Genomic DNA, 15,682 nt, shown 5'->3' with positions numbered 1-15,682 from the left:
TGGGCTTTGGTTCTGCCTATGACCCTTGTCTGAGGCAACAGAGCCTGCTGAGAGGGGATTGGTGAGGACGTAATGAGCATTCTGTAAAATTTATTGCCTTATGGAACAATACTAACTATTGATTAAGGGCTAATATGGGTGCAGGAAAAGTGGGTAGAATGCGAAGTTTCGAGAAAGCAAAAGGGGCCTGGCCTCAAGGCTGACTCGAAATAATTCTGTGAATTTACCACTCATCCATTCAAAAACATTTTTGAGCATACTATCCTCCACTGGGGATACAACAAGCAATAACACAAAATTCAGGCTTTCTCTGAGCTTACAGGCAATGCATAAAATGAGAAAAAAAATTTTTGACAAATACTAGGCAAAATTTATGGAAAAGAGAGTGACCCACTGGGTGGTTACACTATTTAGGATAGCTGGTTAAATCTCTTGAGGGTGACAATTAAGTGGAAATCCAAATATGTCACAGCACCAAGTGTGGGAACTAGTAAGGAATCCTCGGAAGCAAGTATTCTTCAGGAATACTTTGAAATGAGTCCTTGAAATGACTATTCAAGGGAAGTGTTGAAAGCTAAAGTCATGCTCTCAAAAGCTTCACCAGCATTCGCTCCTGTGTTGTATCTTTCTTTTCTGAATCTCCTTTCTGGTACTTTCTGCAGATACCTTCTCAACATTCTACGTAGACGTCCGTCAGAGAGCCTAGAGCACATTGATGCACTGATTTCTTTACATGTCTGTCCTCTTATTTTTCCCTGTAAGCCTCTTGAGGACCAGCTTTGTGTCGTCCACTTTTCATCTGTGGCTGGCAATCCCTGGCAAGGAGTAAGCATTTAATAATTGCATATTCAATCACTATATTTGTCTCATCTCCACACCTAGACAGAAAAGTAGACTGTGAATCACATGTATTTTTTTTATATATATGAAGTTTTATTTATTTAAGTAATCTCTATACCCAACAGGGGGCTCAAATTCACCACCCGGAGGTCAAGAGTCTCATGCTGTACTGAGCCAGCCAGGCGCCCTCACATATGTTTTTTTTTTTTTCTCATGTATGTTTTTGCATCCTCACGTGTCCAGCTGCCGGAGACATGTCATAAGAGGTGGGTCAAAATTTGGCAATTGGAGGTTCTTAAATGCAAGCACTCAAAAGCCTTGCTTACACCCCACTTGGCTTTTGAGTCTTTGCTCAAAGGGTAAAGTGGAAAGAGGGGGAACAATATAAGCAAGTGGGAGATTTAGACAATAGTACACTTTTTTAGGGTGTTGGTTGGATTTCTGACTAGATCTACATAGGGCTAGACAAAAGGGGGAAGGGTTAGGAGATAAATGGGGAGTTGGGGGAAGAGGACTGATATATTGGACACAGGATATTTGTTAAAAAGGTCAAATGATACTCTCAAGGCTAAAAAATGTTTCTAATAAAAGGCAAGCACATTTTTATACAAGAAAATGATGACACCGTAATTGTGCTAGTTTGGCTTTTTGTTTTCTTGCTAATATTACATCACCGAGTCACACAAGCGTGGTGAGGAGGGGACAATAAAAATAAGTTATCAATGCACTATTAACTCAGCGTGCTCTTACCTATTAATAAGACATTGATGTCTCCTCTTATGCGTGTCCCATCGAGAAGCACTTTCTCATTACCTCCAAGCGGCATACACAAAATGGCTTTTCTAATATACTCATGCCTGTGGATGCTTGGTGCTAAAGACTTGTTTAAATGGTCAAAGATATCCTATTTAAGAAACAGGAAACACTTACATTGCACATTATCAACATTAGAATAGGATCTCATTATCCATTAGCTGGTATTTGTGCGATTTATAACTCACTTTAGATTGAGTTTTGCAGAATTTCATGATCTTTGCCACATCATCAGCTGAAAACGTAGGTGCTATGTCTTTGCTCATCAGTTTGATATTATTAGCTGGGATTATGGCCTTGCGTTTTCTAGGCTGCAGAGATCTTTTAAGAGATGCTGCTAATTAACTATTAAATAAACGCTTGGATGAAGTTATCTTCATAACAGATAAGCTACTTGGAAATTGCTTTCAATAAAATGGAATGAGTTAAATTTTTTTCTTTCTATTTTTGTTAACCTTTGCTTGTCTTCTCTAAATCTCAGACAAAACACTATACTGTGTATTTTTTTTTAAAAAAATACTTGTGTTCTTAAAACTTTTGAAAGAAGGAACTAGTAAAGAGATCTTCTCTGAAATGGCCTATGGGAAATCAAGATGCTTCCAATGACTACTGGTGCTCTTGCTGCTTTGAGACAAATCTGGCACAATGCACCTGGGTTTTCACATAAGGGAAGAAGGAAACCTAATAGAGGCAAATGTTTCAAACCATAAAAAGTAAATCACATTATAATTTAGAGAGAATTATATATTCATTAAGTTGCAGGTTTATTTTATTTTATTTTATTTTATTTTATTTATTTTATTTTATTGTTATTTTACCATTTTCAATGAGAAAAGGTAAAGAGAAGTAAAAATCTAGGGAATTTGGGTGCCTGGCTGGCTCAGCATGCAACGTGATCTCCGGGTCATGAGTTCCAGCCTCACGTTGCATGTAGAGACACTAAAACAAAACAAAACAAAAAACCCCAAAAACTTTTTAAAAATTGGGCAACTTGTACTTTTTTAGAGCTATGTCAGATTATTTCATTGGACTGAAAACTACATTCAGGCTTCAACTTTAAAAACAAATAAAGATTAATAGTTAGGTAAACACAGGTATCTTGAGACATTTAATATTTTTGACAAACATTGATATTCCTTAAAAATGAATTTGTTGGCAAAAGCAAAATTGAAATGGTTAATTTGTTTCCATTCACTGATCCAATAACAAATAGTTATTGCATCTGACCAGGGAGCGGTAGCGGGCAGGCTGAGAGGCAGGCAGGAGGGCCAGTTTTGGGGGGGCCAGGACTAAGATAAGTAAGACATGGGAGCCTACAATCCAGTGGCAAAACAGGAAGGGTTTAGACCTCAATTCACTTTCTTTTTTTTTTTAATAAATTTATTTTTTATTGGTGTTCAATTTACCAACATACAGAATAACACCCAGTGCTCATCCCGTCAAGTGTCCCCCTTAGTGCCCGTCACCCATTCACCCCCACCGCCCGCCCTCCTCCCCTTCCACCACCCCTAGTTCGTTTCCCAGAGTTAGGAGTCTTTATATTCTGTCTCCTTTTCTGATATTTCCCACACATTTCTTCTCCCTTCCCTTCTATTCCCTTTCACTATTATTCATATTCCCCAAATGAATGAGAACATACAATGTTTGTCCTTCTCCGATTGAGAAGCATAATACCCTCCAGTTCCATCCACGTCGAAGCAAATGGTGGGTATTTGTCGTTTCTAATGGCTGAGGAATATTCCATTGTATACATAAACCACATCTTCTTTATCCATTCATCTGTCGATGGACACCGAGGCTCCTTCCACAGTTTGGCTATTGTGGACATTGCTGCTATAAACATCGGGGTGCAGGTGTCCTGGCGTTTCATTGCATCTGAATCTTTGGGGTAAATCCCCAACAGTGCAATTGCTGGGTCGTAGGGCAGGTCTATTTTTAACTCTTTGAGGAACCTCCACACAGTTTTCCAGAGTGGCTGCACCAGTTCACATTCCCACCAACAGTGCAAGAGGGTTCCCCTTTCTCCACATCCTCTCCAACATTTGTGGTTTCCTGCCTTGTTAATTTTCCCCATTCTCACTGGTGTGAGGTGGTATCTCATTGTGGTTTTGATTTGTATTTCCCTGATGGCAAGTGATGCGGAGCATTTTCTCATGTGCGTGTTGGCCATGTCTATGTCTTCCTCTGTGGGGTTTCTCTTCATGTCTTTTGCCCATTTCATGATTGGATTGTTTGTTTCTTTGGTGTTGAGTTTAATAAGTTCTTTATAGATCTTGGAAACTAGCCCTTTATCTGATATGTTATTTGCAAATATCTTCTCCCATTCTGTAGGTTGTCTTTGAGTTTTGTTGACTGTATCCTTTGCTGTGCAAAAGCTTCTTATCTTGATGAAGTCCCAATAGTTCATTTTTGCTTTTGTTTCTTTTGCCTTCGTGGATGTATCTTGCAAGAAGTTACTGTGGCTGAGTTCAAAAAAGGTGTTGCCTGTGTTCTCCTCTAGGATTTTGATGGAATCTTGTCTCACATTTAGATCTTTCATCCATTTTGAGTTTATCTGTGTGTATGGTGCAAGAGAGTGGTCTAATTTCATTCTTCTGCATGTGGATGTCCAATTTTCCCAGCACCATTTATTGAAGAGACTGTCTTTCTTCCAGTGGATCGTCTTTCCTCCTTTATCGAATCCTCACGTGTCCACGTTGACCATAAAGTTCAGGGTCCACTTCTGGGTTCTCTGTTCTGTTCCACTGATCTATGTGTCTGTTTTTGTGCCAGTACCACACTGTCTTGATGACCACAGCTTTGTAGTACAACCTGAAATCTGGCATTGTGATGCCCCCAGATATGGTTTTCTTTTTTAAAATTCCCCTGACTATTCGGGGTCTTTTCTGATTCCACACAAATCTTAAAATAATTTGTTCTAACTCTCTGAAGAAAGTCCATGGTATTTTGATAGGGATTGCATTATACGTGTAAATTGCCCTGGGTAACATTGACATTTTCACAATATTAATTCTGCCAATCCATGAGCATGGAATATTTTTCCATCTCTTTGTGTCTTCCTCAATTTCTTTCAGAAGTGTTCCATAGTTTTTAGGGTATAGATCCTTTACCTCTTTGGTTAGGTTTATTCCTAGGTATCTTATGCTTTGGGGTGCGATTATAAATGGGATTGACTCCTTAGTTTCTCTTTCTTCAGTCTCATTGTTAGTGTATAGAAATGCCACTGATTTCTGGGTATTGATTTTGTATCCTGCCACGCTACCAAATTGCCGTATGAGTTCTAGCAATCTTGGGGTGGAGGCTTTTGTGTTTTCTATGTAGAGTATCATGTCATCGGCAAAGAGGGACAGTTTGACTTCTTCTTTGCCAAATTGAATGCCTTTAATGTCTTTCTGTTGTCTGATTGCTGAGGCTAGGACTTCCAGTACTATGTTGAATAGCAGTGGTGAGAGTGGACATCCCTGTCTTGTTCCTGATCTTAGGGGAAAGGCTCCCAGTGCTTCCCCATTGAGAATGATATTTGCTGTGGGCTTTTCCTAGATGGCTTTTAAGATGTTGAGGAATGTTCCCTCTATCCCTACACTCTGAAGAGTTTTGATCAGGAATGGATGCTGTATTTTGTCAAATGCTTTCTCTGCATCTAATGAGAGGATCCTATGGTTCTTGGTTTTTCTCTTGCTGATATGCTGAATCACATTGATTGTTTTACGAGTGTTGAACCAGCCTTGTGTCCCGGGGATAAATCCTACTTGGTCATGGTCTCAATTCACTTTCTAGAGAATGGCCCTATGGTACTAATGTGAGGATATGTGTGCTAATTCAAATGGTATTGAGGACAGGGCTGTGGGAAGGCATCAGGGGGCAGAGACCAGGAGAAAGAAACTGCTAGAACAGTGGAGAAGAAGAGAGGAATTTGCTGAATTTAAAACCACCAATCAACTCATGTACTCACCCATCCACTCACCCATGAAATAACCAACAGATATTACCAAACACCCACTACCAACAAATTGCTGTGGTGGTTGCTGTAGGGAGGAGTAAAGACATAGAAGACCCAGTCCCTGACTCAGAAGAAGTCTAAATGCCACCTCTTTCCTTCCAGTGAAAAGGTCAATCCCTGTTGGGTCATTATCTTGCCAATTTTACACAACAAATAATGACAAAGAATCGCCTTTCCTTTTCTGCTAATATATAAGCCTTGCTGCTTTTTTGGTTTTTCCTTTGGGCTTAACTTTTCTCTTTTCAAGAAATGAAAGTCAGGCTCTTGCTTCCTAAAGGCAATTTTATTTCTTCAATACTGCTGCCAAGACCTCTGTTTAGGCTTTTTGAATTCAGATAAAGTTAGACGTTAATTATCCTATACAGAGGGGCAGGGCAGACTGATTCATAAACTATCCTTTGTGGAAGATACAACTTACTTTTCTCCTCTGTAATGCCTTATTGCATTCCATTCATGGGGACCTGGTGATAGGGGTTGTTGGAATAAATACATTTTAAGCTGGAAGTGGAAGAACAGGACAAAAATAAATGAAAAACTGCAGATTTGCCTGGAGCTAAGTCTAAAGAAATCAGCTTCTTTATTATTTTTGTTTCTTGTTTAGACTTGCAGGTAAGTCTTTTTATATCATTACATGATTCTTGTCAACATCCAGAGATTTCAAAAGAAATTTCTCTTTTTTACAACCTCGCAACCCCTAGATCAAGAGGTCAAATGCTACCTCTTGATCTACCAACTGTGCCCAGTTGTCTTACTGTTAAAAAGAGTTTGTTTTAGGGCAGCCCTAGTGGCCCAGTGGTTTAGTGCTGCCTTCAGCCCAGGGTGTGATCCTAGAGACCCGGGATCGAGTCCCACATCAAGCTCCCTGCATGGAGCCTGCTTCTCCTTCTGCCTATATCTCTGCTTTTCTCTCTCTGTGTGTCTCTGATGAATAAATGAATAAAAATTAAACCTTAAAAAAAAGTTTGTTTTAAGTTCATCTTCATATCCATTTATGATAACAGAATGAGTCTAATTTATTTTTTTTTACTATGTTTGATATAAACTTGACATATCCTTGACAGGAGTCAGGGAAGGGTGTGAACAGTAATGAGAGAACTCTTCTAATGTTTTAGCATTTTCACATATGTTTATGTATGTCACTAAGAAGGGCAAACATACTTACACTAGCAGGCAGCTGCTTCTTCTGAAATAGGAAAAAGCTAAAAATACAAATCGTATGTATCTGATTTTTATCCTGTTTGCCTGAGATCAGCTACATAGCTTTCCGAGCTCTGTACAAAATGAAATGAGAAGCCCCTTGTTCAAACATTAATTTCAAGACATCAATGGGAGAGCTTTAGTCCGAGTGAGGGGCATTTCGAAGCATGAGGCCCTGTGCGATTGCACAGGTTGTATGCTCAGGAAACTGGCATTGGACTTACGACCTTATGGGGTGGAAATCCCATGTATTAAGAAATACACTGTCAACAGCTTAATTATGAATGAATCACATAGCCAAGAAGAATTAAACTAGATGTTCTCAAGGCACTGGCCTAGACCATCATTTCCAAAGCATGGTCTGGAGAATTTTAGAGAAATGTGTTAAATATAGTCAAACAAGTTGTTATTGGAAATTTCCCAGAGCCTGTAATATGCCAATATGCATTATGCATTTCTAGGAATTGAAATATAATGTGCAGCATTGTTCAAAAAAAATTTGTTGGGTTTGGGACAATTGCAAATATTGGCAAAAATAGGGGGGTGATCCCAGAGAGTTAATGGTCTAACTTGTTCTAGAGCTGAGCTCTGTTCTCAACTTCTGACTCATGTATCAAAAATCTCTCCAGCAGGATGGCCTGCATTCCTACAGCCAGCACTGGGGCAATGAATATGCATTGCACAAGGGCCTATGCAGATGCCATAGGTTGTTTATCCAACATCTGAGCTCTTCGCCCTTGCTCAGAGAGCCTTAATTAGTTCAGGGTTAGAAATACTCATCTATGTGACTCTTGCAGTTAGTATGGTCCCATGACCTGGTTTTAGCCAAGTGGAGATCTATGGAGTAGAGCTTCTGGGAAATGTTTCCTGATTAAAAAGAGACAGAGCCAGCTGGCATGTGTCTTTTACTCTTCACACTTCTGAGCTTTCTTTCTTCTTAGAAGTCAGGAAAAATGCTTGTTGGGACAGGATCCAAGTTATAATCTAGAGGATGACAACTACAGGTGAGGGCAGTGGAGCAGGGGCAGGAAGGATCCTAATTCCTGGATGACCTCCTTGGGCAGCTGCATAAGAACTAAGCTGCCTTCTTTGGGCTTCTTGTTACTGGAGAAAAACAACCTTCTACTCAACTAAGCTGATGTAGTTGGGTTTTAGCTCTACGCAGCCAAACACAACTTAAATGGGGCGACTGTCTGAAGTGCACACACCTGAAGCTGACATAGCATCTCCTTCCCATCCTACTCCTCAGTTTCTTTCCTCTCCACTTGCCCAAGTGGGCAACATGGATGCCACCTACAATCCACATCTCCTTCACTTCCTATAAGCTGTGATTTCTGTCCCACTGCTACTGCTGAAGGAGCTCTGGGCACAACTTCTGTTCCAAGCTCTGGACAGCAAGTGCAGTCTCTAATGCCCCTGGGGAGCCCTTTCAGGTTCACTGTGGATGAGGAGGCCCATATGACTGGTGGACAGACAGAGGGGCATCCCTGCCCAGCTTGTCTACAGAGGGACACTGCCTGACTGAACTCCTGTTTCGTCATTCCAAGCAGAAGAAGGCCCAGTAAAGATTCTAGCTTGAGCATGGCTGTTAGTCATAAAACTAATATTCTATTTATTTATTCTATGACTCAGACACTGAGTCAAGACACACTGATGATCTTCCTTATTTGCTTCCTTATTTGTTCCCAGAGCACCTTCCATACATCTCCTCCGTAAGAGCATGGGCACCAGGTCAGAAAGACATGGGTTTAAGCCCAGGACTTGCCATTAACTTGCTATGTAGTGGATGTCTTGGATGAGTTACCCTTTTAGACTCTGTTTCCTCATCTATAAAAATGAGAATGATAGTAGTAGATGCCTCTTGTTGTTTCTGTGTAAATTAAATGAGTTAATGCATGTGATTTCCTAATTTCCAATGAATGGAACACATTAAGTACTCAATTAAAGATTTTATAACTGTGCTAACTGTAAACTGTCAGCTTGTAGACAGAGAATGTGTCTTATTCACTAGAGCAGCTTTCACACTCAGCTCTGTACTGAAAATTTAAAATATGCTTGTCAAAGCACTTGCTAAGTGAAAGGATGGCCAGAAGAAAAATATATGTTTTTCCTATCACCTTCTTTCTCATTGCTAAAAGAGTTTAGTTCTATTTCAAAACAGAATTAAGTCTTTGAACTAAGTGGTATCGTATACATCAACTCATTTAATTTCCATAACTGCTCTAAGACATAGCTGTCCCCATCCCCATTTTGTAGGTAAGAAAATGAGGCCAATAAGTCACATTGATAATAAGGAGCAAAGCTCTGATCCAAATTCATGATTGGTTGACTCCCAAGGTGTAAAAATTATCCTCACTAGAGGGGCGCCTGGGTGTTTTAGTTGTTTAAATGTCTGACTCTTGATCACAGCTCAGGTCATGATCTCAGGGTCATGAGTTCAAGCCCTGCATTGGGCTCCACACTAGGCATGCAGCCTACTTTAAAAAAATAAATAAAAATAAATAGAAAAATAAACCCTCCTTCAGGATATAGTATGGAAGCATGTGTGAGAGTATAATCATGCCTCTGTGGGTGGTATTTCAAAGCTTTTGCAGGGCCTTTTCATAGCTAAGGGTGCAGTTATGAAGAGGTCTTTGTGGTTCATTATTGGGTCTATTTCCTTATGGATTTAGACTGTGAGTCTTTGAGAGCACCTTTGTCTATAGCATGTGTGGGTGTATGTGTTTGTGTATATACCTCCTGGACACCTGGGATTATAAGAAAGCACATCTGTAATTCATGCTGATGAAGTAGCCCGTACACTGAACATTTATGATGCTGCCGGGGACAGGAAAGGACAGAGGAGGACAGGAAATGCCTATTATATGCATGTCTCAAGTGACAGCTATCTGCAACCAGAGGTGGTGACCAGGAGCTCCAGGTGGTGTTGAGTGGCAGGAAGTGATTCTGTGGCCTTGGCAGGGAAGAGTGTAGTGGCCAGGGCTGAGAATCAGAGAATGACTGAGTGTTGGTCAACCTAGGAGCAAATGAGACACGTCTTCCCCTAAACACTCTGGGCATGTCTCTCAGGGGCATGCCAAAGGGTCAGGAGCTGGCTGATAAGCATAGTTTTTATTACTAAACGGAATTTCAAACCTGACTTTAGCATTCATACATCAAGTATTTAAATGGTAAATTTTTATTGCTTGGGAATTATGGTAGGCGCTTCCCCCAAATTGCTTCAATTAATGAACCCATACGATGCCACACCAGTCGTCCTTCGTTCTTCCATTTGCCTGTGAGCTCCATCCAATCTCCCCAGTGTTGTTTGTCTGGTGGAGCTCTTTGGCTGTGATAAGAACACGTTTTTGAAGTCAGGTTACGGAGTGTTTTAAAGCATCCTAATGAGAGGGCACAAAAGGAATTCAGGGAAATGTGAAATTTGTGTTAAGTCTGGGTAAAGATCTAAGAAGGTCCAGGGAAAGAGATGTGAGAAGAAATTCGGAATGTAGGAAGACAGAATAGGTGGGGTCCTTTATTTCAGTGAACCTGCAGTGGTCAGTGAGGAGAGCAGCTGAGCTAGGTGAGGAGATAAACAAGTCTGGTAGTGGGATAATCCGCAGCTTGGAACATGGCTTCTGGAATTGAGCATGGGTATCAAATCCTCATCCCCAGCAACCACTGCCCACTTGTCCTGGTTACTCCTCCTGTACCAGAATCAAGCCCTGACAGTCAGAAGGAGACAAAAACCTATGGATGAAAGGTGAATGCTCTAAAAATGGCCAATATTGGCAACATGGTAAGACAAAAAATATAAAGAAACAACACATCTCTCAAAGATGACAGCAAGAGTTAAATAATGGCATTTTTTTCATCAAGCATTAATTCTGGTGAGATATACCTAATAGCTAACTGAATAAGGAGAACATGTACTTCATTTTCCCATTCTATATTTCAAACTGTTCTTTTATAGTTAGTTACCTCTGTAAGATAAATGAGTTATCCCAACCGTCCAATAAAAACCTATCAATGATTAACTAGTTCATGGATCCCAGTACTTTATGTTACGCTAATAGTGGTATCTCTACAGGTTGTCTTTTTCTTTTTTTCCAGCACAAATGGTTTCCACATCTTTCAATCATCCAGGATAATTAATATAGAGAAATCTCACTTCTTCAAAATGTGCCCCAGATAACTAGCGTACAGTAGCACTGAAGCCTTGGTAACAAGTCGAGTGCTGTTCTCATCATGGGAAAACTTGGAAGGAAATGAACAGTCTTGGGCCTAAGAAAGAATATAATAGAAAACTGCCCAGTTCACAATTAAATATGGAGGAATAGGTAAAGCTTTATGTACGTATGTATGTATGAATGATATAATTTACCTATCATAAAATTGAGTGGACAAGTTGCAAAATAAGACAGAAACGGAAGAATCCAGGGTACAATGTAGAAACAGAAACTTCTACTCTGGAGATCTCTACGTATATGAGTAAATCATGACTGTTTGAGGGTCTTTGAAGTCCCTCAAAGTCCCCTTTGAAGTCCCCGTGTGTGTGTGTGTGTGTGTGTGTGTGTATTTATACATTTATTTTATTTTTTTAAAGATTTTTTATTTATTTATTCATGAGAGAGAAAGAGAGACAGAGACAGAGACACAGGCAGAGAGAGAAGCAGGCTCCATGCAGGGAGCCCGGTGCGGGACTCAATCCTGGGTCTCTAGGATCACGCCCCGAGCAGAAGGCAGATGCTCAACCGCTGAGCCACCCAGGCATCCCTATACATTTATTTTTATCCGTTTATCTATCAATGGACACTTGGGCTGCTTCCATAACTTGGCTATTGTGAATAATGCTGCAATAAGCACAGGGGTGCATGTGTCTTTTTGAATTGGTGTTTTTGTTTTCTTTGGATACAAAACTAAAATATTGGGAATTTACTAAATTTGTAAATTCATCTCCTTAAAAGTTGAATTGAGAGATTTCCTTTACCTTGTCAAAACTGCGCTACTGAAAGTAGTAAAATGCACAGAGAATGAAGTATAAACGTATTTATGCAAGAGCTGAAGTTTGATGTGTTCTTTATTAAAGTTGATCATTTCTTTGTTCTTCCTTCCACAACCAAATATGTAGGTTCATGGTTTGATTAAGGTGAAGGAGGATAGTAGGAGATTTACTTTTCCAACCTTATCTTAGAAGTCAGCTTTGATAGACTTTTGTTTTGGGTTGAGGATTTTGTTGCTCAAGACCAACCACAGAATTAAAAAAAAAAAAAAAAAGAAGTACAGCTTTTTTTACTCATGAGCAACCATTTACTTTCAAAATTCCAGAGACTCAGAACCAAGAAGGAGCTAGGTATCTGACAGGTCAGTTTTGCACTTTGAAAATTCCTCTTCCCCAGTGGATGTATGTCTAGGAGCCACGGGTGGGCCACCCCAAAATGTGCCATTTTAGCATACTGATTATTCTAAATATTTAAAAGACAGATGGTTCAAGAAGGACACTCAGATCCTCCTCTGTTCCCTGAAAACAAGAAATATGTCTTCCATGTGAAAAGTTATCTTCCCTGTGCCAGGAGATCAAGAGACACCTTTATCACCAGAGATGGGAAATTTAGAGCCAGCTGTTTAAATAGCCTTTGTTACTCTTTACTAATTTACTGTCCTGGTCCAAATTCTGTTCAGAATTCCCTTCTAATTGAAGCTCCCAAGGTTAATTGATTCCTTACAGATCTATTGTCTCTTTGTCTAAAAAGTATAAAAAACTGCCAGCCTTGGTCATATCTTTAGGTCTCAATTTTATTATTGGGCCTCTATGTGCACATAATAAAAGTTTAGTTCTGGGATCCCTGGGTGGCGCAGCGGTTTGGCGCCTGCCTTTGGCCCAGGGCGCGATCCTGGAGACCCGGGGTCGAATCCCACGTCGGGCTCCCGGTGCATGGAGCCTGCTTCTCCTTCTGCCTGTGTCTCTGCCTCTCTGTCTCTCTCTCTGTGACTATCATGAATAAATAAATAAAATCTTTAAAAAAAAAAAAGTTTGGTTCTTTCCTTTGTTAATCTGTTAAATTTAATTCTTAGTACAGCTGAAAGATTTTGAAGGGTGGGGGAAGAATTTTTCCTTCCCTACATATGGCTTGGAAAAAACTACAGTGCTCCACTTTCAAATTCCTTATCTTTTTGGAGCTACTTCTTTCTGTTTCCATGATTTCAGGATTCCAATGTGTTTGGCTATGGAAAGTGGAAAACTGAATGAGGGGAAGATGGAGAGGAGCCAGACTGAAGTTTTACTCTGTAGGAATCCTTGCCTCCCAGTTGTACTCCATCTGAGTTGAATGGAGTAAATCTTATGTAGTCCCTGGCTGGTTGGAAAAGCCCGACACCCTGCGGCCATGTTTAGTACTACAGTTGCTTCTCCACCTAGGTGTCCCAGTTTGTAAATCCTTCCTAGGGGCTGGCCTGCCTGGATACAGTGGGATGAAAGGTGTATGTACTATGTGTAAGTTGATGTTTTCTGGGTGTTTTTGTGGGTTTTTTTTGTGTTTGTTTACATTTTTTCATTTTATACCTGTCTCACTATCTCTATGGAGTCATCCCTTTTGATCAAGAAGCAGGAGACTTGTTCAGAGCCTCCATTTTATAAGCAGGAGTGGTTTCTGTTGATTTCCAGGTAGCACTGACTGGGTAGCATCAGTTCAAGATCTCAGGAGACAGAGAAGTTGGAGGACCAGGTGAGGAAATTCTATGCACTAAAAATTTAATTTTTAAACAAGTAATCTTTATGCCCAAACGTGGAGTTCAAACTCATGACCCTGAGATCAAGAATTGTATGCTCTACCAACTGAGCAGGCCAGGCGCCCCCTAAGAAAAAAAATAAATGTCATTTTAAAAAGATAAAAGTTGAGAGGTGCCTGGGTTGCTCAGTTGGTTGGGCACCTGCTTTTGGCTTGGGTCATGATCTCGGGCTCTTGGGATTGAGCCCCACATGGGGCTCCAGCTCCACATTGGGCTCCCTGCTCTGCAGGGAGTCTGCTCTTCTCCCTTTCTCTCTGCTCTTTCCCATGTTCTCTTTCACTCACTCCCTCAAATAAGTAAAACCCTTAAAATTTTTTTTTTAAAGTCGGGGAAATTGGGAGACAATGTTGGAATGAATACAGAATGGGGAAACAAGACTTTATTTCTAGTTCTGATTTTGTCACAAAGCATATGTGGTCTTGAGGAAATCATTTACCCTCCGTGTGCTTCATTCCTACTAAGTTAAGAGGTTGGGAGCATCTGGCTGGCTCAGTCAGTAAACTCTGTAACTCTTGATCTTGAGGTCATGAGTTTCAGCCCCATATTGGGTGTAGAGATTACTTAAAGTAAATAAAGAGGATGGACCAGAATACTTTCAACGTTCCCCTTGGCTCTAAACTGTGATCTGCCTATGGATGGTATTTTCTATGCCCTGCACAGCTGTGCTTCTGAGCACACAGAAATTGCTTGTTTTCTTCCTTCCTCCTTATTATCCCCTCCCTTCCTTTCTTTTTTTAAGATTCTATCTTTAAGTAATTTCTACACCCAATGTGGGACTTGAACCTATAACACCGATCAAGAGTCAAACACTCCACTGACTGAGCCAGCCAGGCACCTGACTCTTTCTTATTTTCACCCGTTACTGACTGAGTCCTAAGGTCAACTGTAGCTTAGGTCTAGGTCACTGTACCATATCTCCTACTCAATTGCCTGTGTCTTTTAGAACCAATATTTGACTCAATCTATGGGCGCACATCGATCTTTTTTAGTTCATTTTATATTCATTAAAAGATTGAAGTCATTGGCTTGATTAAACTGTTAGAAGAAAACTAATTTATTGGCAAATGATGCAAACTCTATCTGGGACCTCTGAACAACTTCGTACCTTGCTCTCCTTTAAAAAGTCTACTCAGAAGTCTTATGATCAATACAAGTTTCATTTGTGTCATTTTTTTTCTTTTTTTTTAAATTACTTTATTGTTATCTTGATCATGGTGGCACAAAGCCTGGCTGCCAGCAGGAATGTGATGGTATTCATGGTGTCACTCAATAGAACCCCAAGTAGCATCTACTTTTGAAGACACAACAATGGAGACAAGCCCTGATAGAAGAGCTTACAGCTTACAAAGGGGCAGAGACAAGCACAGGAAGCTATGTCAGCACAGATTGAAACCTAATGGGCTTTGGGGGATGGTACTGGTAGGAAGTAAATGAGTCAGCTAAGCAAGGATGAGCTGGAGGGGGCTTCTTAAGGGAACATTCATTTCAATGTAATGAGAATTTATCCAGGACCTAATCATTCTTTCCTAGGATTTGTTTTTTTCTAACCTCAGGATATTTGACTCTAACACACTTAATTCTAAACTCCAATTTACTTTGCTATGTGCACTTTGCAGAGAGTCATATGTCCTAGTGTGTATCTGATGTAAGTACTCCTAGGCCCTTGAGATAGATCTTTGTGTTTTAGCCAACCCCATCCTATAGGGTCTTCCAGTGCATGTCCCTGAAATCCAGGAAAATGGCCACCTTGGATATAGTCACAAGTTTTGTCTCTGTGAAATAGGACAGAGGCTTGAAGGCTTAAATATTAGATGATTTGAGAAGGTTTTTGTCTGGGAAACGAAGTCAGGAAGACTTTGCGGGGGCTGTGAAGCTGGAGAAGACCTGTCAGGCCCAGGATGTGGGTTCCTTTTGTCCTCTTAGCCCCTCGACCCTCCCCAAAGCCTCTCAATAAAATGATTTGAAGCTCATGCTATTTTGAGTAAAACAGAAGCTCTCTGAAACAACCTCCACTTGCCATTCACCAGCTTCTCCGGATAACTCACTGGTGGATGTCACAGCAAG

This window comes from Nyctereutes procyonoides, unplaced genomic scaffold (assembly GCF_905146905.1).
Source record: "Nyctereutes procyonoides isolate TBG_1078 unplaced genomic scaffold, NYPRO_anot_genome, whole genome shotgun sequence".
Classification (NCBI taxonomy): Eukaryota; Metazoa; Chordata; class Mammalia; order Carnivora; family Canidae; genus Nyctereutes; species Nyctereutes procyonoides.
The sequence above is the reverse complement of the archived record's forward strand: the minus strand, read 5'-3'. Positions refer to the sequence as shown.